General features: G+C 39.8%; 1 long non-coding RNA gene across 1 annotated transcript in view; it reads left to right on the top strand.

Moving 5' to 3' along the window:
- Positions 1 to 5943, top strand: part of LOC122159575 — a 19877-nt gene extending 13934 nt beyond the window's left edge. Inside the window, exons 2-3 of the long non-coding RNA XR_006168561.1 lie at positions 5643 to 5755; positions 5858 to 5943. This is a non-coding gene — a long non-coding RNA (uncharacterized LOC122159575). The remainder of the gene's footprint in view (positions 1 to 5642; positions 5756 to 5857) is intronic.
- Positions 5944 to 6252: the final 309 nt, after the last annotated feature.

Raw genomic sequence — 6252 nt, 5'->3', positions numbered from 1 at the left:
AAAAAAAAAAAAAAAAAAAAAAAAAAAAAAAAAAGGAATGAAAAGATATAGGATTATATATGTCAGTCGCTGAGCATTTGGCATGAACAGCTTTTCCAACACTTGCTCTGGTTATTATAAGTTCTGAGCTGTAAATGACTGCATTCAGCAGCAAACCCGTCAGGCTGGAGAATTTTTCATTAAATGTTTGATCTAGCAATTTTTAATCAGCGCACAAATAAAACAAATTACTGAAGCACTACATCAGCTACGGTGTACGTAATTGGGATGAATGGGTGATGTAAGCGGTGGGGAACAGCGCGAGCATTCTTAGCAGAGGGCCTGGGGCTGCAGAACTTGTTACCACTGGAGACAGAGGAGCCTGAGTCCTAACCTGTATCTTGAACATGGCGAGATGCACCTATTAAGGACATTTCCAGAGAACGTACTGATAAATCATGCATGCTATACAGCTTTACTGGGGAGGGACCAACTTCTGGAACAATAATATGTGCTCATGAAATAATGCTGTGATGGGGTGTGTCCTGAAAACCAAGCAGATTTTATCTTCTGAAGGAAAAATGAGCATTTTACGTTCTCAAGTTTTCATCACTGTTTTCTGTCATTGAAGGCAAGTCCAGAGGACTTACCTTAAGGCCTTTTCTGATGAAAAACTTTTTGTGACTTCAATATATTAATCGTGGTTAGAAGTTGTAACCGTGCTGAAACGAATGGACCTGCTCTGACTCTGTAACCAAGGCTCTGACACAAAGGTTATTGACTTTTTAGCTTGAAAACAGCCATTCTTTTAGCTGGTCTGGTTAGTGAAATTTTGGAAACGTCGGCAGCAAGATGTTGCAACCAGATGAACGATTCAAAGGGGAGATTAAAAAGCAGCAGCATGTAATGATCAAGAACGCTGTTACCTGTTCATCCTAGCAGTGTGGATTTCTTAGGGCAGTTTTGTTTGACGTTTGTATCTAGCCTAAGATAGAACACTGCTGTTTATTTAATTTTGGTTTCCTGCTTTTGAAGAAATTAACCTAGGGAAAGTAATACAACTGTGGGGGCTTATGCTGTGCTCTGAAGGCTGCCATGGAGCTAAAGTTTCATGGCTGACAGAATGCCTTATGTCAGCTTGTCGCTAGCTGGGAATGAGACCATTGCCCGCAGATTTGTGTGCCTGAAGCTGCAGCTGAGGCAGGTTGTATTCCCGCAACCCAGAAAGCTCACCTCTATCTGGATCTCCAGAAACATTACTCTTGTTTCAGTGGATCCAGAACTGCTCCTCAAAATCCTGGATTGAGCAGGCAGGAGTGGCAGCAGTCTGCGTACGGCGGGGGCTGCGCTAACCCAGCGTCTGTCGGCTTTGTGTGGGCTGTGCAGGTGAACGTTCGCGTGTTTTCAGGTATGGCATATGTGGGAAAAAGCTCCACCTCACAAGCTCTGAAGCAACAGGAGGTGAAATATGTCCTGAAAATGATCAAAACCCTCCTGACAAAAACTCAGCACAACAAACAAATCTGGCTCTTGTTCTCAAGCCGTATATGTTAGCTAATGCTTGTCACAAGGGAGGCACCAAAGATAAAGGAAAGCGATCTTTGCTGCAAAACCTCGATTCTGCTTCTTCTTTCTCCCCGTCTTCCCCCTTTTATTTTAATCCCTTGCATTTCAAATAGCAATTTATATCCATTTATATCCTGTGTATATCCTGTACGCCTTATCTCAGGTAAGATAAAAACAGTGGCTTCACTCCATCAGCATAATCAGTTGTGTTAATATTGCTGATAGCAGGCCTGGCTCAGTGCTTACATTGCCCCATACGGGCTGTGTCTGTGCAGGCACGGCTAAGGGATTCTTCTAAAAACTTCTGTACGTTTTAGAAAAGAAAACATAAAAAAACCCTCATGAGGAGATAATTTTCTCATTTTTTAAACTAAACCTGTTCTCCTTCAAATTTCAGTAGTCTTTAAAACACAAGAAACTTTTCTCAAACTGAACAACTTACTGCGTTTTGTTTCATTTTTGTTCTGCTTTCTGAAGACTGACAGAGTTCAAGTTAGTGCCTCTATAGACTCTGAAAGAAGTTCTTGGTTGCAAAGTGTGAAAAACTGTCATGTGTTTCTCTAAATATGGTAAACAAAATTAGAATTAGATGCTGGCATTCACCATCTTTGAAGAAGGAGGATTTTGGTACAGCCAAGTATCTAACAGTCCCTGTCTGCTCTGATGAGCTGCGTTTCTCCTCTGTCCCTGAAGACATCTTTACGCACTACATCTCATGGCTGGCCCGGCTGTTTTCTGCTCTATTTTCAAGCTTAATGCTTCCAAAAGAAAATTAAAGTCCTTAGGAAATGCTCAGCTCCCTCTTCCAATGTTGCTCTCATCCAGAGTCGTCTTTTCTCTTCTGGAAATATTTAACAACAGTCTTTGAGACAAACTTTCTCTTAATTTCATGCCTGAGTCATCCATCGTGTCGGCATGTATCTGTGTGTATGTTCCAGCAACCCACAGCACTTCTTTCGCATTTTCAATCCCCTTACCTGGTGTGTCTCATGGTCCTCCTCAGGGGAAAACAAGGGAGTGAACATTGAGCCAGCAATTAATAGCTGAACACGTATGAGCATCGCTGGGTCTAGGATTTCAGCATGAGCATTTTTCCCCTCCTGTTTCCAGCAGGCATTTTGCCACCTCTTAGGGCTTTCCACAAACAAATCGATGTCTCAATCAACTGAGATCACATTGTTTCTGTTCTACTGTCCTGCACACAAATAAGCTCATACGTTTTTGTACCCAGGTATTTTTCCTATCATTGTCTGACCATTTAATTTCCATCCTCACCTCGTGATCTTTTCAGTGCTGCCTACCTCATGCTAGGTTGTGCTGAGTGTCATCGGATCTTCTGGCAGCAGTTGCATTTGTTTTCTCTCTTGACATGAGCTATTTATCTCTGCTACTAAAACAATGCTTGAAACAGTTTAGAATTGCAGCTTTAGAAAAACAAGTTCTCTCTTTTTCCACTATGCACCTGTGTTTCCTAAAGGTGTTTCTAGTCAGCCTTGCTGTAATAAATTGTTTTTAGTGGCACTGTTTGCTTAAATGAACAAGGCAATCCATCCTAAATATTTAAGATCATTCGTCTTTTCTAGGAGCACAGAATCTAAAAATCTGTCTTCTTCTTCATTCTGATTGCACTTCAAACTCTTGTACATCCTTTTCTTAAAAAGGGTAGATGTGGCACTGAGGGATGTGGTTAATGGGCATGGTGGGGATGGGTTGGTGGTTGGACTAGGTGATCTTAGAGGTCTTTTTCAACCATAACTATCCCATTCTGTGATCCCAGCTATATGAGTGAGGTTCAGGAGTACCATTTGCATGTTTCATGTAGTGGTCATTCAGATAAATTTTCCTTGTGTATAGATTAGTTTCCACGTTTCCCTATTTTTGCACATGTAGAGCATCCCTTTCACTCGTGCTTCCTTCTAAGTTATTGAGGTGGGCTTTGAAAGACTTTTATGATGACAGATGTACTGAGAATTTGCTTTCGTTGCTGCTCTTAGGAATGAAATACATCACTTTCAAAAGCAGGGATTAATTTACTATATCATTCTGATTTACTTGCTTATCCAGTGAGAAGTCTGAATCAGAATTTTTTTATTTACATAACGTTAATTTGGTTGCTAGAGTTGCTGTTAGCTGAAGTTCAGCCATATCTGAATAAATGTCTTATCTGTAGCTCTGTGTAACATGTAAGAAAAAACTCTCCTTGCAGCTTTCACTGCACCTCACATACCGTGTATTATAGAAACCCTGTGCAGCCTCTTCAGTTTTCATGCCTTAAATATTATGTAAGTCTGTCTTTGGGACATGGGGTGTGTTGGTTGATCCGTGAAAGATGGGGGAGGGAAGAGGAAATCAGGGTTCATGCCATATACTTCGTCTGTTCTACTTCTCAATTTTCTGTCACTTTCATATGTCATTTCTTCTTTTTCATATTAGCGTGCTGATCGTTAGACACAAACTTAATGGATTGCAAACTAAAATTTATTACCTACAAATGCATATCTGTCTTGTTTTCTTGCACTATCCTCTAAGAGCCATGAATTTCTCTGTCTAGAAATTTAAGAGGTCTTCCTCCTCTTCAACCAAAGGATAAAATCTGCAAAAGAAACTTGTAGAAGTGACAAGGGAATCCTTGAGAAAGACATGAAGTTAAAACCAATGTATTTTTTAATGTCAAATATAGAGTGAGCTTTGCAAATCCAATCTGGAAATCACCTACGTACGAGCGCTAGTTTTGTAAATGTTTTTCTAGGAGTAACTAGGAGAGGCATTATTGCCTGAGTCTCAAGTCTCTAAAATATTTGCAAACTACTCAAAGTATTCTGCTGTAATTTTTTTCCTGTTTAGTCACTCATTGGAGCCAGCTACATTTTAATGATTGATTGCAGACACGGGATGAATGTTGGCCTGCCTCATTGAATCCATGGGAGTTTTCCTATTGACTTTAGTGAGGCCAGGATTTTACCCATGGCTTTTACAGCAGCGAAATGCAACAAACATGATTCTGTACTTCAGCTAAAATAAAACACGTGACACATTCTGCATTACAGGAATGAAAGCAAAGCTATACGCTTTCTAAAAATGGTTTTGTGCAGCTATGAGCTTTTGATTAAACCAATGTTTTTGCACCTGCTGGGGTAAAAGTCCTAAAAAGTCAAACTGCTGTCGCTGTTTTGGTTTGTATATCTAATTTTATAATACATACTGCAGTAGCCCATCCTAAATTAAAAATTGAAAGTTAAAGGGTTTTTTTTTTTTTTCATGCACTAGTAATATAACCTCTAAGTCACATGTGAATGTACCGTGTAATTTATATCGTTGTGATGTCAGCAGTATATTATGTAAGTTCTTAGCGGCAGATGGGGTTTAGTAGTGCAGACCAATTTTCGTTTTCCTTAATGTGATTTTTAGTCATTTTGTTCTAGAAAATGTCTTGTTAACCCCTTGGCTGCTGTGGCTTTTTATTTCTTCCTGATAGGACTGCTCTTTACACGTGTCTGAGTCAAATCCTACTAGAAAGTCATTATCAATGTCCTCATCCACATTTGTATGAAATCCTGATGCTGCAGCCTGGTAGCAAACACTTTACTTTCTCCTGCTGCATCACCACAATTAGTAACTTTGCAATTGCTTGGGAACTAATACCTGGTCTAGTATTAAATGGGGAGGTTGGTGGCCCTGCATGTGGCAGGGGGGTTGGAGATTCACGATCCTTGAGGTTCCTTCCAATCCTGGCCATTCTGTGATTCTGTGATATTACTTGTCATCTCCTTTGCTGCTCTTAGACTGAAAAATAGAGCAGAAATGCGACTCTCCCTGCACAAATCTTAACTAAGCAGGCTGTGCAGGGAATTACAATGAGTGTTATGAACTGGGCTGTGGAAGGCTCTGGTACCACCCTTCTGCAGCCCTCATCCCTGAGCCCCTTCATACAACTTGAGTAACGGTGGTCCTCTGTTAAGAACCATTCATGTATTTCTTCCCCCCTCTTGGGTTTCTAAGCATCCTGATATAACCGACGCAGTTAGAAGAAGCATTTGAAAAAGATTATCTGCAGATTCTTATTAATAATATTTTCCCCCCTTTTCTGTTTCAAGCAGCAAAAAAGTTAAAGTGAGTCATATGAAGGTATGAACATCTCAGTAGCATATTTAAAGATGGAAGAGCAACTTTTGTACCTCTAATATTCCTGATATCACCACAGACAGAATGGGTAAGACAGAGTCTCTTTAAAAAAAAATAATAATAGCACTTAAAATGTCTTTAAGATCTTTTTGTCGCATGAACCTGTGTTTGTTTTTGTGTTTTTTTTCAGTGCACAAATACAGCTGTTATTCCAGTCTATTAAAAAGGGATGTGACAAAATGGGACAAATTAGAATTTCTTTTTTCCTCCGTTCTTAAATATTATTTCAAAATTAGACTCTCAGAAGCATACAGAAATGCCATCTCCTTTACACCTTATTTCCCATTCTGCTCCCAAGGCTAAAAAAAACCCAACACAACCAAAATACAACAAAAAAGACTGTAAAGCCCAGCCAACTAGAAACAAGGTATGTGTGCCTCCATGTGTGTCTCACTGGAACCATGTTTTCCAGAAAATATGTTCCAAACCAGACTTCCATATTCATGCACTGAACAACAGTCTCAGTTCAGTTATAGCTAGGAGTATTCAAGAAGCACAGCACCATGACTCCTCTTTTACCAAGAA

The sequence above is a fragment of the Centrocercus urophasianus genome, unplaced genomic scaffold, assembly GCF_019232065.1.
Source record: "Centrocercus urophasianus isolate 14NV4802_14NV808 unplaced genomic scaffold, USGS_Curo_1.0 seq_16, whole genome shotgun sequence".
In the NCBI taxonomy this organism is placed as follows: Eukaryota; Metazoa; Chordata; class Aves; order Galliformes; family Phasianidae; genus Centrocercus; species Centrocercus urophasianus.
Note: the sequence above shows the minus strand (reverse complement) of the source record. Positions and strands in the feature narration are given on the sequence as shown.